We start from the raw sequence: 19,151 nt of genomic DNA, 5'->3' as shown, positions 1-19,151 counted from the left end.
ATGGATCTCACAACTAGGCCTGAATCAACTTGGTCCCTGGAACAACACCCCTAATTCTCTAACTGGGTCCACTAGTGACAGTTTCTTTCCCTCAAGGACAGTCATTTTCTTAATTCCATTCACAGAGTTTTGTTTCTGGAAATGTTGCAGTCTATTGACTATGAAAATAGTGTAGTTGCTCTTCCATGCAAATGCATAAAATTCCTTTTGTACTATGTGTACTACTATTGGCTCTTAAGAAAAAGAAAAACATAAGTAGCTCGGCAACACTGTTGGAGACAGAATATCTGTTTGTTTTGGAATCCAAGAGAGCTCCCCACATGGCTGCCCTCTAAAGCAGATTGGTAAGCAACTTTGGAAAAAATCATCCCAAGGGCTTTCTCGTCCACGTGACTAAGAGTTTAACGCCCGCTAGACTGATTCCATCATTTTAATGGTTACGTGATATCCATTTGCTCTGGGATAAATTTCCAGTGTTAAAGGGAAGCTGTGGTTTCCTCTGATTCCCTGAACCTCTCTCCTTAAGATCTTATTACATCTCTTCCTAATCAGCCAAACCTGTCTGAGGATATGGTTCTCTGATTTTTGTTTTTCCCATTCATCTATTTATTAAATGTTTGTTTATCATTTCCCACATACACGGTCTTATGAGAGATAGGTTTACAACAGAGAACAAGCCACAGTCAATTCCTTCAAATAAAAGGAGTAGAAAGCGTTGTAAATGCTAATATAGAGCTAGTTCGCAGTATTAGGAAAGATCAGAGAAGGGACATCCCATGTAGTCTTGAGGTATCAGGAAAGGCTTCCCACAGGAAATTACTTTTAAGCTGGGACTTGAAAGGTCTCATCCAATTTATGGACAGGGCAGGGGAGTGGGTGGATTACTAATGATAGACAGTCATTCTAGGGAGAAGGAACAGTGTGTACTAATGCAAAGAGGTAAAATATTCATTGGAATATCCAGGAAACTTCAACTATTTCAATTCAGTGCCCCATCAGTTTATTGATTCATTTGGCATAGTGCTCCCAAACTATGTTCTATGGCAGATAGATATATAGATATATAGATATATAGATATACACACACACACATACACAAACACACACATACATATACATACACACACATATACACACATATATACACACATACACATATATACACATATACACACATACACATATACACACACATATATACACACATATATATGCACACATATATATACACACATATACACATATATACACATACATATATACACACACAGATATATATACACACATATATATACACACATATATATACATACACACACACATATATATATTTCTCCTGTTAGAAGATATTCTGGTCAAATAATTTTGAGAAATATTGAAATAAGCTAAGTTAATGTTTTCTTGACTGCAGCGTTTTTAATAAAGCAGGTGTAAATGGTGACTCACCAAAAGAAGAATTGAGGGTGTGACTTTTCCCAAACTTATTTCAGAGTGAAATGAATGGTTATTCTAAAGAACATCTTTTAACGGCTCATGGAACTAGTGTTCTATAGAACAAACTTCGTACATGCTGCTGTAGCATCGTGTAAGGTGTTGGAAACCCTGATTCCAAATCTTGAACTCACAGTGTTGAGGTGAAATCTGCAGGTGAACATGTGCATTTCAACCATATAATTTTTGACTAGCTACTAGGATTTTAGAGATTGTTAGAATTCAGTTTGAAAGCGACCTCTAATATCTGCAATATCCTGAGTCATGGTATTGAAGAAACCAGTGAAGTTTGTACCAATCTAAGACAGCATTACATTTCCGTCTCCTGAGAATATCTCCAAGAAAGAACCTGAATCAGCATTTTAGAGATAGTTCCAGTGTAGCCTAACTTGTTTATCTTATATTCAGGAAATATTTTAATGTGAGCATTTCTGTAAGTTCCTTATGCGGTATTACACCAGAGATAGCCAATATTAAGGTAGATTTGCTGAGTTATATGGGACTCAATTACTTTAAAAACCTCTTTGGATGAAGAACATGTAAGATTACATCAATATTTTCCATATTCATTTGGCGAAGGCCAGCTTTCCTTTGAGGTAATTTTTTAACCAGTGAGTGAGGCAAACAAAATCTAATAGCTTTTCCATAGCACAAAGGGTTAGAAGGGAAGAGATCTTGAGAATGGATGATGCCTCGTATTTCTTCTCTTTGATATAAAGGATCCTCAACAACTACATCAAGTGGCCCATCCCTCCACCATTCTAAAAATAGATGGAAGTACAGTCAGCTGATTTATGACTCATTTAGGCAGTGATGGAAATGAAGATGATCACCCTTTTCAGAAGGCCCTGAACCCACTCCATAAGTATTTCTTAAGTTGAACCAATGTCTATGGAAGTACCAAAGCACTTCCTTATCTGGGCAGTTTTTAAAAAGTAATAAATATAAAGTATCCTACTCTACTTCCCTAGGTACTCCATTTTTTTCTCTGAGACTAAATTATTTATATTAATACTTTCCTGCTCTGTCATTCATTCTCCAAAAATGTCTAAGCAATGTGTGTATGGACTCAATCCTATTATCAGTAGAGTCTAAGCTACAGGCTCTCATTGCAGTAAAAGAGCAGAGTGTATATACTGGTTCTGCGAGGTCCTGAAAATAGGTTAGTTCATCCATTGTAAACTGCGCAACTGTCTGCCAGACACAGACTTCCTTACTTCTCACGTATTTGGTTCATCCATTAAGATATATTTGGCCAATTAGGATCAGCTATGTTTGCCCTTCCATGATTTGCCTGATCGTAATTTTGACAGTGTTTATCTTATTAAAAATTTGGTGTGAATGTGCAAAGACATACAGCTAAGAAAATGTCAAATAATTCTTCCTTCAATCCCTGGGGCAGGTCCATTCTTGATCAGGTTCAATCAGCAGAACCTGCATAATATACGCCTTATCTGGGCCTCCTTTATCTATAGGGACCCTTTCCAATTGTAGTGTGATTAGAGGTTTTTACGTTGTTCAAAATCCCTCTGATTGTATATGAGATACACACATCCTGTATTGGATTTATTTGTTTATTGGGACATTCATTCTTTCTTTCTTTCTTTTGTTCATTTATTAACTTAAATTCTACCTGTAAACCTATGCAAAATATCCCATACCCTTCCTTGTATTAAGTTAAACCAAAACAAACAGGTAAAACCAGAACAAACCAAACAAAAATGGTTTGCTCTTCTGCTTGAGTAAATGTACCTCAAGTGTCCTTGACACAGTTTCTTACTGCCTTCAGATATTTTTTCCTTTTTTTAATTTCTCTTTCTTTTTCCTCTTCTCCTTTCTCCTTTTCTCATTTCCCTGAATTCCAGGTTCACAGCTGCCTTTCCTCTGTGGCCTTGCTCCAGAGTAGCATCAGGGCGACTGTTGGAGCAGCTGCAGCCGACATTCAGAACTTTTCTTTTGCTCCAGACAACGATTCAGAGGGTTCCCTCTCTTGCTTCAGACTCATCCCCAGCTCTGTGATCCCTAGGCTTCTGCTTCTTTCTGCACCTGATGGGGGCTGTCTCATAGTTTACCCACTGTGTCCTGCATCTGTGCATTCTGAAGCCAGAGACTCCTCCCTTGCCATGCAGAATTAGAGGACAAAAGATGGGTCTGGAGAAAATTTCTCTCAAAGCTATGCCCAGATTTTCTTCTAGTTATTAAATTAACCGAACACCATTTATTGCACACCCAGTGTTTACTTAGCATGGTCCTAGCAGTACAGACCTCAAAGCCTCTCAAATAGGTACATTTACCCCTGCACTGTACAGTGACTACAGCTGTGCCAATGGACTGAGGCAGGGCAAATGAATAAACTGTACACAGGCAAGGGTGCATCAATTTGGGCTACCAATGACTATTTCCAGGAGATCAGCCTCTAAATTTGCATCCAACCTCTTTCAGTCATAACCAAATTGCCCTCTCTGGGGCCACTTAAAAGTATTCTCTTAACCACATTCAGGCTTCAGTTAGGCCCTTCTCTCTTTCAAGGACTATGTATAACACTCTTTACTGATCCCAAGAGTTCCAACATTTTTATTTTTATTACATTTTTTTACAGGCAAATAGGTAGGGAAAAAAGGCTCATAGATTGGTTTTGTATTAGTATTTTTCCCTTCTGGAATGAGAAGGAATATGTGTATGTATATCTTACTTAAAAAAAAAAATTCAAAGATATCTTATCCCCCTAAAAAGTTTTTTTAAAAATTCAAAATCAATGTATTTTCTTCCAGGAAAAGTTGTTTTATAGACAGATATATCCAGAAAAATTCAGATGTAGTCAGTGAGAGTGGTTTCTCATTAAAAAGGAAAGGAAATTAAAGAAAGGGAAGAAGAGGGAAGAGAAGGAAGGTGAGATCAGGGAAGGAAACCCTGGGGGGTGTGGGGAAGGAAAAAAGTGGCATGACAGGAACAGTAATGTAATCATCTGTCGAAAATGGAATTTTAGTGAATAATTAATAATTTGTGTAGTAATAGTGAACATGTTTGCTCACTCTCTGCTGGCTTCTATGCTATGCACTCTACATACTTTATGTCAGTTAATGCTTATGGCGATATTATGATTTATTCATTTTGTAGAGGAGGTAACCAAGGCTTAGAGAGGTTAAATAACTTGTCCCAGGTTACATAGGTCTGAGTTAGAATCCAGTGGTACAGTCTGCCTCAGCCTGCACTCTTTATTGCTTCTCTTACAATGGTAACAGAGTAGGCAAACAGTAATTTAGTTAATTCAACTATGTCCTGAAGCCGTTGCTTGCCTGAGAAGATGAGCAAAAAAAGAAATAAAGAAACTAGATATGTACATATTTATATATATATATATGATTGAATATTAGCACATATTTTATGTGATTAAACTATAAATCATTCCCATTTTTGTCTTTCAAAATGGTTTAATATTAGTAATTTTATATGGTACAGCCAAATAAATGTCTATGTATGTACATTTTATATATATACACACATACATGTATGTTATAGACAAATCTATATATTCATAATAATAATTAACACTTATTCAGTGCATATTAAGTTTAAAGAAACATTCAACATGCTTTATATCATTTCACGTAGTCTTCCTAGCAAACCTATTAGCTGGGTACCATTTTTCCCATTTTATAAAAGAGGAGATTAACACATGGAGACACTATGTAACATTGAAAGTCACATGGTTAGGAAATGATAGAGCCAGGATCTAGTCCTTTTTAGTCTGATTTTAGAAATCATCCTCTTGACCACAATGCTACATTGACTTCATATTTTACATATTTATTTCTATACATGTTACTGGAAAATCCATCCTGGAGTAAATTTTGTAGGACTCAATGATATTTACCTGTATGTTTTTTACTTTTTGCATCTTGCCTTCGTATATCTCCTCCCATTTAATAGATCTTCTTTATTTGTATTTAGTATTTTAAAACATGAAGGTTAAAGTAGTTACTTAACTTATTCAAGGTCACACAATAATTAATGATTGAAGTAGAATTCAAGTTTAGGTCATCAGGATCTAAGGGCTTTTTCTCAGTGTGATACATGGTAAATGCAAACCTATTTAAAGCCAGATGCTTAATCGAGAAGTGTTTTACAGGATGAGAATAAAATCCACCTTGTCTTGCAAGCTCACTGCTAAAGATACACATCAGTGATCTCCACAGTAGTTTCATTAGCCTTTTGTAAGGAGTTAAAGTCCCTCTGCTATTTCAAGTTCGCACTAATGATAGAAATGTGTATATTATCTTTGACTCCTCCTTCATCCTCTACATTCAATCACACATTTTAAAACCTAGCATCTGTTTTCCATCCCTACCATTTCTGCCCAAGGTCTGTTCTTTGTCATGGATCATTGCTGTGACCTAGGTACTGTTCTCCCTGCTAGTGATCTTGTCCCTTCAAATCCATCCCCTGCACAGTGGTTTCATAGATCTGCTTAAAATACAAATTTATTCATTGTATAGAACCTCTCATCAGGTCTCCAACCACTATAACATAAAGTCTGAGTTTCTTTAGCAGGACACAGGAATGTTCCATGATTTAATTTCTCTCTCCCAGCCACCTCCTTTCACCTTTCCCAGAGTCAATTTTGCACTTTCAGCACCACTAACCTTATATGCACTGCAATTTCTTGCCTCTAAATATTCTCAGACTGCTCCCTACCGCATTATCATGGTCCTATTTAGTTCTTACAGCAAATTGTTGAGATGGGTACCATAATATTCTATTTCAGAACATTGCCAGGCTTGGGTTAGCTTTCCATTCCTACAATCTAGAGGTCTGCAGGGGATACAATTTTTCCAAGATATTTACACAGATTATCAGTGTTCTCCTGGTTTTCTTTCTCTCTGATGGAAACTGTTCCTCTGCCATGTATGTCTGATAGAATTATATGCATAATCAATTTTGAATGATGCCATGTGAGGGGGACTTGGCAAATACACTTTATCATGAAAGCAAACCATGGTTGTAACACATTTTATAGACACAAATTTAAGTTATATAAAGTCACAGTAATCCTTTGGAAAGGTAGATATGTCAGGTCAAATTGAACATCAGACACTATTATGATTTTAAAAATTGAAATTAATCTAGGTTGCCATGTTAGGATATTTTATTAACTGCAGCCTAAAGAGACTAAGCACAGGCCAGAGACAAGCTAGTCATTAAGATGTATCTGCTGTTCCAAATCAAGCTGATTCAACTTATCAGGAAGCGGACCCATACACCCATACACGGTTTTAATCACATTGCTTAATATGTCAGAATTTTCTGAATTTGGATATTCGTCCTGATATCAACAAACAAACCTCCATTCTGGTTAGTACATAGGCTCTTGACCCTTATCTGTTGACTACTAAAGAGAGAAACTTCATCCCAGTACTGAAGAAAAGGGAATTGTGAGGTAAGAGGAAACCAGAGGAACATGTAGCAGAGACTATCACATTCAAAAGGAAAAGTAAAGAGGAGGGTGAGGACTAACACTGAGAATATATCATTTCAAAATTCTGTTGTTTGGTTACAAAAGTTGTAGATCACAAATACATAACAGTATGCATATGTTTAAGTTCTAACTTATGTATAATAATAATACATGTGCAACCACACATGTAAAGTACCAAAAAAACCCTTTCAGTCAGTGAATGCTTATCTCACATGTGATACTCATAGTTGGTAACAGAACTAAGGGGAATGAATGAAGCAACACAGATCAGTTTATCAGTATGTGTAGTGTCCATAGGCACAAGATGGTGTAAGTGGATTCAGTATACTCAATGATTACAGGCAGCCTAACAATCGAGGTTTTGAATTTGCACCTAACAAATAATTTGAAATGTTTTCCCCATATGATAGGTTGAAGTATAAATACAGGCTTAATCTCTCTCTGTATTTCCTTAATTCAGGTGCACATTTGCAAATTATCAGATTAAGTCTAATAAGTTCTACTGTTAAACTGGGCATAATGTTAATATTTTTCACGAGGCTCTGGTTTCATTTTCTACACTCAATTATTCATAATTAATATAAATGTCACTTTATTTGAGGTTGTGTTGATGTCGTCATTGTATCAGTGTTCTCCAAAAAAAACAGAACCAACAGGGTATGTGTGTGTGTATATATATATCTATATATATACACAGTTGTTATTCATTAAGAATGGATTCCTTATTTGTGAATTCACCTACTTGCTAAAATTCCTTTGTAACCCTCAAATCAACACTTGTGATGCTTTTATGGTGATTTCCAGACACACATAGAGAAGTGAAAAATCTGAGTTACCTGACATACATGTTCCCAGCTGAGGTCAAAGGTGATACTGTGTCTCCTTGTGTCCTTTTCTTGGTCCATTTAGTGTCACATTTTTCTCATTTTTGTGTTTTTTCTTGGTGATTTTGCTGTTTAAAATGATCGTCAAGCATAGTGCTGCAGTGCTGTCTAACATTCCTAAGCACAAGAAAGCTGTGATGTGCCTTATGGAGAAAAGATATGTGTTAGATAAGCATCGTTCAGACATAAATTATAGTGCTGTTGGCTATGAGTTTATCGTTAATGAATCAACAATATATGTTAAATAAGATGTCTTTAAGCAGTAACATACACATACATAAAACAAGGTTATATGTTGATAAAATGACAAAATATCGTGACCAGAGGCTTGCAGGAACCTCACCCTATATTTCCCCTAGGAGCAATTGTTTGGGACTCACTAATTTAGTGTCCCAGTGGGCTTTATAGAGTATAACTACCAAGAATAACAAAGATGTACTCTGTCTAGCTAGCTAGCTAGATTCATTTTAATGCAGTTTAGTGCAGTTAATGGGGATCAGCAAGTCTGAAATCTGTAGAGCAGGACAGCAGGCTGGAAACTCAGACAGGAATTGATGCGGCAGTTCTGAGGCATAATTTCTTCTTCTCCAAAACCCTCAGTAATTGCTCTTAAGACTTCAGCTGATTAGATGAGGCCTGCTTGTATTATTGAAGGCAATCTCCTTTACTTCAATTCAACTGATTGTAGACATTATAACCACATCTACAAAATACCTTCAGAGCAGCATCTAGATTTGTGTTTGGTGAAATAAATGGACACTATGGCCTAGCCAAATTGAAGCATAAAACTAATCATAATAGATTTGATAGATATTGATGAGTTTATAATGAGTCCAGTTCACTGAGTGGTGTTTTTATTTATAGAGACGAGTTACAACTATCTTCACACACACACAAACACACACACAGAGAAAGAGAGAGAGAGGGAAATAGCATGTTTCTGCTCTGACAAGTGAGAAGTTTACTTTTTTACTTATAGCAAAAAGTTTTGCTATAAGACCCCCTTGGCTTCAAGTCTGAGCACCACCACTAGCTGGCATTGGAAAACTTACTTACTTTTATGTTCCTTAGTTTTCTTAAACCTAAAAGGATAGCAATAGTACGATCCTTGACATCAGGCCTATTCTTTTTAGATATTCCAAAAATGTCAGCTCTTTTCAGTACTAGCTCCGTAGGGAATGTGAAGAGAGAAGAGAGACATAAGGCTGTGGACATGCACAAACTCCCTCAAAGTGAAGCCACAGCCCCTCGGCAGGTGTGTGGAGAAGTGTTCGGGATGACAGTTGATGGGAAAGCAACCAACTCTAGCCCAGCACCTTTCTGCTTGTCACCAAAATAAGCCCAGGCTAAGAAGAGCATGGAAATGGGGTAGGTGCAAGGTTTTGACCTTATTTCATTAATAAAGAAAAGCTTTCACATACATTAGCCATCAAATTCTTATTCCAGAAGTCTACGATCAAGGAAATAGAACCCAAAAGCAGAGGAAATAAGCAAGATGGGGAAAAATACAGACCCCCAAATGCTTTCCATAGTTGTTTTGTTTTGTTTTTTTTTCAAAAGAAGAAAGAGCTCACAAAATCAGTCCACAGAGAAGTCACAGCCACCAACTGAAAAGTGAAAGGTTCAGTCAATTAGCTCATAAACACAGTGCTAAAAAACGGGTGTGATCATGTTTCCACTCTTGTTTAAAGGCTGTTTGCTTCTGTGATTGTGGTGATGCCATGTAAATGCAGAGGACTCAATAATGAAAGGCGAAATCAGGACCTTGCTGTTCCAAATGCTCTCTCTGCCTCTTTGAGTGTACCTGCTGCCAGGCTCCAACCCCTTCCCTGACCTCCCTATCACAACGTGACAGCCCTCAGAGAGAATGAGGGGACATTCTAAAACAAAAATAAACCTGTCATTTTTATAGTCAAAAGTGTCAGAGCTCAGACATCAATGGTAATTCAGAAGAGTCAGTAATGTATTTTGTGTCTGCATTTACTGACATTTAGTGGTTATTCCATATGAAATTTATTTTCGAGGTACTCTTGCATTGCAATTTAATCAGTATTATATCTTTGGCTTTAAAAATACTATTACAACCTTGCTGGGCCACAACACATAAGCCACATCAATTCCTTACTGAATACAGAGGTATTTATGTCATTATACAATAGTCACTTTCCAAAGTGCCTTCCGCTCCTTTCCAATACAGAGGCACATTTAGCTTTGCCTTCTTTACTCAAAGAATTGTCATCATTATTAGGTTATTTTTCAAGTTATATGTGGTTAAGGCAAATATATTAAACATTTTGGATATGAATGTTTATAAGTATCTTAAATTATTTGAGAAAAAAACTAACTTGTAAATGGTACTAGATTTTATACTCTCGGCTAATTATAGAGTGAAATAGTTGGTTTCATTGGGCAGAGGGGCTGTGCAGACTTATGTGCTGTATTCATCATTTTGGAAAACTTTTAGTTTTATACAGAATAAATTTGGTGGCAAGAGACTAGCCACCAAGTTATTTCAGTAATCCTCATTCAAAGATGATAAGGCTGTGGCATAATATGAACTTTAATAAATATATAAGCATGATTTTTAATTGATATATCAATTATTTGTACATGGAAAGAGGCCAGATGCAAAATAATAGCTTTCCCATATGAATCTGTCCTATATACATTACACAGAAGTGGCCAAGTACAAAATAAGTTTATTTTATGAACACATCCCTTATAGTCTATATGAATTGTGTGCATATGCATACATCACAATTAGAAATGTAGTGACAAAAAATTATATTTATTGTGCAACTATAAATAAGTTCAGTCTTTGCAAGATATATACAAATACGCTTCGTGTTAAATATATATGAAGAAAACTACAAGACATCACAGAGGGACAAAGGGGAAAACTTGAATGAATGGTAAAACATTACTGGATGAAAAGACTTAATACTACATAGTCGTTGTTTTTCCCAAGTTCATTTATAACAGTTCAGTAAAAATTCCATAAGGAAAAGGAGTTCACAGAATACTCTAAAGTTTATATAAAAAGAATGAAAATATAGTAAACAATTAAAAACAGTGCACTAATAAATGAGATTTATAATTAGAGCTTCTAAATATGTAATAAAATTAAATACTGGTACAAGGATAAAATGGATAAAATAATGGAATAGAATGGAAAGCCCAGAAATAGATCTAAGTTTATGGAAATATTTACTAGCTGGTAGAATTAGCTTTTGAAATTTGTGGAGAAAGTGTAAGTTATTTAATAAATGTTCCTGGAGTGACATTTAAACTATTTGGGGGAAAAAATCAATATTACATATCTTCATACCTTATTTAAAATATAATCCATATAAATTGCAATTTCAAATATAAAATACGTGAAATAGCTAAAGGAAATTATCTTAAATATTTACTTATTTGGACTGGAGAAGGTCTGAATGTTTGAATGATACCAGTAAATTTAAACATTACTAGATATAACACATGTCCAAAAATTCCCATGTAAAAAGGGCAATAAAAAATGTCAATGGTCAGTAACATGAAAAATATAAAACTTCACAAGTCAATAAAATGATAGCTAAAACTTCAAACTGATAGGATATTTTATTCATCTTATTTGCAAATTTATTTTAATGATAATTCTTATTTTTGTTAGCTGTAGGAAAATAACATAATCATCAGTTGATGGTGGGAATTTACTATCAAAAACAGCAAGTGTAGATCATTTGGCTAATAATCCAACTTTTAGGAGTTTATCCTAAGAAAGCAATTAGTGATCTATAAAAGAAAAAAAATGAACATGAAAGTTCAACGCACCATTGTGTATTAGAGTGTAAAACTGAAAAGGACCTAAGTGTCACAAATAAAGGATTGTTTAATAAATAATGATATGACCACAAAACTAAATATCATATAACCACTAAAATGATGCATTAGAAGGTTATCTAAAGTCTGTTATTACCTTTATTTGAAAATGTTATCAGCCAGTAAATGTCAAAGGTCATAAAGTAGGGGCCTAGAGGCCAAATCTGTACACACACAGACTTGTTTTCCTTGCTTGTCAGTATTTTATAACATTGAGCAAAGATTAATACATTGGGAGAATACACATAGGAATCCGAATTTCCAGTGTACCTTTACAATTCTGAACATCTGACAACTTTGTGACTACATTCCCACCCTCAGCTGGGGCTGGACTGTGGAGGTTCTCTGCCTCTCCTTCTCTCCCAGGCCCACCAGCCATGCACCTTGCTTTTCTCACTCTTCCAGTCCCCTACCTGGCCCCACTGAGACAGTGAATTGACGTCTACCATGTGATCTGAAACTTTTAAAGTTATAGGTGCTTGTATTCATTGCATGCTCACGCGCGTGTATATAGGAAGATATGCAACAAAATTTCAATAGAAATAAAAGTTCACAGGTGCCTCCCATGATTGTGTAAGGTCTTTGACAACAGGAAACAAGTCAGTATTATTCACTATTTTATCCCCTGAATTTAGGTGAAAGAAAATTATTTGTTGAATGGTCAAGTAAGGAGGATAATAGCTCTTATGAGCCAGGTATGAATAATTCAAAATCTTTTTATTTTGGTTTACTTTTCTAATGTACTAATTTAAAAATGAGAAAAAATCATGATAATTTTTACTTTTTAATGTCAAGGGCAGAGGGAAATCTGTAAGCAGAGCAAAAATATATCATAAATAAATCTCACATACTTTTTAAGTGAAAAAGAAAAACACACCATTCTTAGTTGAGACAATGCAGAAATACTTGGCACTAAATTCTGCTCTGTGACACAAAACAATACAAGACCCAGTTGACTCTTGTCTGATTTTGTACTTTTGTTTAGATTTCCAGCCTCCAGTTGAAATTGTCAAAATACCCTTTCTTACCCTTTGCAAAGTGTTGCGTGTCTCAAACACACCCTCTCCAGAAGCCTTCCTTTCGCTTTCCTCCTTTGTTGCAGGGATATTTAGGCAGCGATTACAGTGATGCTATAAAACCAGCATGTAAGTCACTGGACGACTATTTCTAGGCTGTTCACTAAATAAGTCCAGGATGAAATCACCAGCCCAGAGGTGTCAGTTAATTGAGGAATCAGACAGCCAGAGAGACCAGACGGGGTGAGAAAACACCCTTATCCCAAGGACAAACCTTTGCTCTCACTTTGGAGAGAATACACAAATGAACTTGCCAAGTAAATTGCTTTCCTTCCCTAATACATGATCTCTTGCTCCAGTGCTAAAGCTGCTTTTTAATGAGTTGGTAAGTAAATATGGAGCTAGATTGAGAGAATTAGTTCATGCTTGTACTTTTTCAATATGGAGAGTGAAATGAAGATACAGATAGCAATTTGAATCTAATTTTCAAGCTTGCATGGATAAAAGGTCACAGAGGGAAGCTGAGATGTACCAGAATGTTGGGGGTGAGAGGCAGGGTGATAGTGACAAAGAAAACCAGCTGACACAGAGCAGAGGTCTCTTCAGTAAGTACAGCAAAGCCCAAATAGTGTAAACTCAAGACAGAGCTGTTTTCTCTCTACAGGTGCATGCGGTACAGTAGTTAGGAAAATACAGCTCTAAGGCCGAAATCACTGATGGTCATTTCCGACCTCCCAGTCGGCATTATATGGATCCTAAGAGAAAGTAAAATTAGAATCCTACAATGCATTTAAGCTGAAAGAGACAATGGAGTTGAACATCCTCACTGCCACAAAGGGCAAAAATCAAACTCAGGGAGGTAAACACCATCTCCTGATTGAGGCAGCAGGTGTTTTAACATCACAGACCCCTGCTCTTTGAATGAGTTTAGACCAACACTGCTGTTTAAAAACAAACAGAGATCAGTATGAGAAGTGGAGTGTGTGGAGTGGTTATGTGACTACTGTCAGTTGGCTTGAATTCCTAAAGAAGACGCCATCTTGCATAGTTGAAAATTTTTCTTTTGAGATGAAACAGATTCAAAATAAAAGCCCCTCCCAGATAGCACCCCCAAGTTCCTAAATTAAAAAAGAAAACACACACACACACACACACACACACACACACACACACACACACACACACACACACACACACACACACACACACACACACACACACAGGCTCAGAAGGACAAGACAGTAGGACCAGCCACTAGCCAGCTAAAAGAGAGCAAAATAGGTGGTTTCTTGGTGTAAAAGTAAGGGCAGCAGGGACGTTTCCTCAGTCATTCAGCTGCCAGTATTGGACAATTTCAAATTTTAAAATTAGAGGAGAACCCTCACTCAGATAAATTGATCATTTTGAGCCGAGGCTTATTTCACATGGTTGATTTGTTTAATTTGGTCATTAAACTGCCCCATTCACACTATTTAATATTTATATCCTCCTTTTTTTTCATGTATTTATTTTTCATCATATAGCATAAAAATGGAAAGCATTTGAGTCATTATTAATAAAGCCATTTACTATTATCCTTCAAAAATGTATTAATATTATAGTTAAATGCTAGTCATACATAACACATGGTACCTTTTTGCTTTGTATATTCATGATCTGGTGCCACTTGCTCTACATAACAGGATAGGTAAAGAGAACACATAGCACATACTGCCTTCCCAATATGTACACTGCTACTATATGGCAACTTAGAATCAGTTTCTGATTCATGTTGGTGAACAGGAAACAATTATTAGCAAATTTACTTATTACAAATTTGTAGAATTCAGTAATAAATGGTGATTATTTGAGAGAGCTTGTGACTTCATGAAAATTGTCATCATATGGGATAAGTAGAGGGAATCTATGCAATTCATGGAAATTCAAGAATATACTTTCTAAATAACAGAAAGTAATTAAGCAACAGTTCCAGCAGACCTATCGTACAGTTGACAGTTTTACAAACTGTGAAAGTAATTCTCTTTTCACCTCTACTCCCAACCTAGCCGAGCCAACTTTAAGCTTTTACTTACGCCTGTGGACAAATGTTGAGGAGCCAGGACTAGGAGGCTTGGTTTAAATTCCTTTGTGTTATCTCATTCAATTCTTGAAATGGATCTGCTGAGCCGGTGTTTTCACTGCATAAGCAATGAGAAAACTTATTCTTGGAGAATTTAGAAACTTTGGAGTGTGCTTATATGCCCTGACTGGAGTTTGGGGTTGTCAAAGGGAAGGTACTCAACTCATGGTCAGAAGGTTAGGTCGAGCCAGGGCTATAGACAGACAATGACTCAGGTGATGAGATAGATCGATTTGAAATTGAAATCCAGTTAGAGATCCTGGTCAATGAGATCTCATGATCCCAGCTTGATCAATGTCATCAGTAGTTTATTATATCTTGCCTAAGTGGTCTTCACTGCCATGGAGTCTCCATACTCCTTAGGTCCTCTGCCATACCCCACCTTTCTCGTACTCAATAGAGAGCCTTTAGGAAGTTTCCTAAACACCGTATTCCTTGACATCTCCAAAACTAATGGAATCTACTCTCATCCTTAACCCTTTCCCTCCTATTTGCAAGATTAACCCTGGGGCCATTCTCTCCCCATGTCGCCTGTATGCCATTCTTTTCTGCTTTCTTAAGCTCTTGCCTCACCAATGGTACCAATTGTTCTTAATTGTTTAGACCCACAATCACCAGGGTTTTCTTCTTTTCAGCTTTGTCGTTCTTTTTTCTTTTTTTTTAAAGAAACTAAACAAAATATTCTCAAAGGCTTCCCTAATCTATCTTTCTTTCAAATCATCTTTTTTTTCACTTTGCTTTACCCTCGAGTTACAAAATAAGGGACTTTCTACCTTGTTGCTCTTATCCATCCAAACCCTGACCATGTACAAAACTACATTTCATGATTTCTTATTCGCTGGCTTTTATACTCAAAGAATTTCCATTTTCTTGAAAGTAATTCTTATTTTTTTAATTCATTTAACCTCAACATATGAACATATTGTTTGCATTCTGTAAATCCATTGAGTCTTTTAAAGTGGCCATTTAAAGATTTGTTTTTGGTTGAGTAAGAATGTGTAGTTCCTAGTAAGAATAAAGGAACTCGCCATAGGTCTGCTGTTAGAAACTTGGCTATAAAACTTGGAATTATATGTTAATAGAAATTAAACTTTATTCAAGTGGCTCCCAATCTTTATTTTAAAACACAGTTTGGAAATCTGAGGATGTACCGGGAATTGTGCCAAAAATAATGAAAATTCACCCCGCCCAATTTCACAGTCCCAACCCCCCAGCATGCCTGTTTTGGGTATTTCTGTAGTTTGGATACTTTCTCTTCCCTGTCTTAGACAGGGCTATACCACTGTGACTTTCTGCTTTGCGTACATAGTAATTTGTTGTTTTAATAACAATACCCAAAAGAAAAAGCACGTAACAAAGTGGGTCAAGCTGTCACCTTCCAGCCTTACAGTGGGCTTTGAAAGCAACCAAACAAGAGAAGAGCCGGAGGTAGGCTGCTCACAAGTTACATTCCTAAATGCAGACACCAAACTGAGGATGTTTTATTATGAAGAACAGAGACCAAGAGGCTGCCTACAAATGAGTTTCCTTGGAACACTTGGACGAAATGTTCCCTGATAGCCAAGCATGAACCAGAGTGGAGACTGACTGAGAGACGCATAGACCTCATACGCAGGCTAAGGATGTGAAGTGTACCATGGCACACTGGAGGGGCCCTGCTCAGCAGGTTGGGGTGGGCCTTCTGATCCCCAAAAGACTATCGGTACAGTAGGTCCTGATCCCTCATCTTGCTGTTGGAGGTCAGCGCCAACCTCGTCATGACCTCTGGGTTTTAAGATGATGAGGCTATGTCTGCTGTTTGTGGAATAGTATTTCTAGATAAATGTTTTGTAGTAACCATAACATAAGTAACGTTTCTTATTTCTAGCCAGTCATGGCAGAGGAGTAACATGGCATTAGAGATTGGGAAATCGGCCCCTTGTGGTGGTCCCTCAGACAACCTGTGCTGTCTCTTACATGCCACACTCGCTGAAGATAGGATGGATGAGGGGCAGAGTGAATAAGCATGTAGCAGATAAGTATTTGGATAAAGATTTTGAAGAAGTCCCAAGAAATAGCATGGGTAAACAAGAAAAGGCCTGGAAGAACTCACCCAAGAGAGCTAGTGTTTGGCAGAATGAATATTTTTGTTTTGTTGTTATAAAGTATTCACTTTAAATTAGAAGAACTGCTAAAATGAAATTTTAAAAATAGTTTTTCTAAACAGCATTTAGAGACTCTGGTAAATGTAAGTCACAGATTCATTTTATGCATAGTCACAAATCATGTGACCATGTTGCTCTAAGCTTTTAAGTCCATACAGCTAGAAACTAGCAGAGATCGGTTTCAGTCTCAGGTTTAATTCCAAAGCTTTATCTGCTGCATCCAGAAACCCATTATGCTTATCGGTGTATAAAGGCGACAGAAAGAAAAGTTAGACACCCTTTTGGAGCAAGGAGGCCAGCCCTTCTGCTGGCGCATCACCTAGAAGGATATCTAGGCCCGTCTTTGCTGCTCTCTCTCTCAAGAGGAAGTGATACTTTGTGAGAAGTTTTCCTTAGACTACTATCATTTTAAGAGCAGAGACATTCTTTCTTTCTTTTCTTCCTCAAGGGGTCAGAATCCCTTCTTCTTCAGCTAACACACTGACAGCTGGCTCACACTGGCACACACAGTGGTTAGGTGAAGGAATCCAGGGCAACTTCTCTTAGCTTCCTATTTCCTTTCATTTTACATTGTTTCAGAGATTAATTACTTACAGGATCCTCTTCTAACATGCTCCGTTAGAGGTCCAGCTAGATATAATCCTATCCCAGCAGATAGCACAAACTAAAACTGCTTAGCTGATGGCATATTGTGCTTGACGGACTGAGCATCCTGTCTAGCAGACGTGTGCGTGAGTCTCCATCCATTTACAGTCTATTTGACAACCTTCCCTTCTCATGCATTATTTAGGTCCAGACGTTGTATTTCAATACCTTTATAATGTGGACTGCTCAAAGTTTAGCTGCTTTTTTACTAGATGACATGGTGGGGCTGAAGGCATATAAATTGTGTTGGGGATAATGATTAGCCAAGATGGTATAGCTTGAGAAAGGAAGTGTCATTTTTGTCATAGCCTCATACTGGGCTTGGTCAACATGGTACCTGCCTCCTGGGGAAACATAAAGGTTAAGGACTATAATTTTAGCTCAGTCTGAATGAGAAATCTGATTTTTCAAAGTGTTTGGAGAGTCTGAAAGTGAGGAGGAGTTGAGGTATTTAAATATTTAGTTGGGCTTGAACCTGTGGTGTTGGGAGAAGAAGGGGGATGGGATTGGGGTAAGGGAGGGTTGGGGCAGCATGTGATGACCTCTGTGACACATGTATCACATATCGTAAATTACATCATGATTTCGCCTGTGGTTATCATCAAGAAAGCGGCTTTAGTTCAAGCAGGTAGGAGAGTTGACTGTCCTGATTTACCACATGAAGTTCTTCATTCTCTCTGACCAACTTGCTTTATTTTAACACTAAATTAGAGCTTTGGATACAAAAATCTTTGCTGAGTTGATGTAGCTTTTTATGTTGCCTCATCTCAATTGCCATTAGATCATTTAGTAAAGACTTTAATCTTCTCCACGCTCTCATTTTTCACACTTTAGTGGGATAACACTGTGGTCATTTTGCTCCGTTCTAGAAATAGGCTGCAATCAGACTCTGAGGAAACAATCATTTTGTATTTCAATTGGAACCAATAAAAATAGTTGCTGCCCATTACTCTTTACACTTCGTTACTACTTTATTTTTATAGCTTCATTGAATCTGGTATGAATCATAAGTATAAGAAGCCTGTGTCATTTCTGTCATTGAAAAGTTAAAAGACCCAAGATTCAACCTTATGGAGTCTTCTGTTCCTTTGGACTCTATGCCTATTCTAGGCTTTACTACCAGAGGAATGATGATGTCTGTTAAACTTACACACATGGGTGCATTTTTTTTCAGAGGTTATAAGCAAGAAAATTATGCCTATAAAACACAATCCACTTACCTTTACCTTTCATATGTGGATTTTTATGAAAAGAGAAACACATACATTGATTAACTTTTTTTTCTTTCCATACGCAAGGCAACCTTAAGCAGAGACATGCTTAAAATAAATACTAGATTCCTAAGTACAACGAAGTGTCCTTTTCTCTACTAACCTGTTATAATGTCTTATCTAAATTTGTATTTTCTTTATGGTCAGAAGAAATTTCACTTCTTCCTGTATCTCCTAATCTCTACACAACTTCGGATCCCATTTATTCTTAAAAATTCCAGTCTGTTCTTCAAAGGAAACT

At 36.8% G+C, this 19,151-nt stretch overlaps 1 protein-coding gene across 2 annotated transcripts in view; it reads left to right on the top strand.

Moving 5' to 3' along the window:
* The window catches only part of CHRM2 (cholinergic receptor muscarinic 2), a 157,756-nt gene that overhangs the window by 122,264 nt on the left and 16,341 nt on the right, over window positions 1-19,151 (top strand). The window lies entirely within an intron of this gene.

The sequence above is a fragment of the Globicephala melas genome, chromosome 9, assembly GCF_963455315.2.
Source record: "Globicephala melas chromosome 9, mGloMel1.2, whole genome shotgun sequence".
Lineage (NCBI taxonomy): Eukaryota > Metazoa > Chordata > Mammalia > Artiodactyla > Delphinidae > Globicephala > Globicephala melas.
The sequence above is the reverse complement of the archived record's forward strand: the minus strand, read 5'-3'. Positions and strand labels throughout refer to the sequence as shown.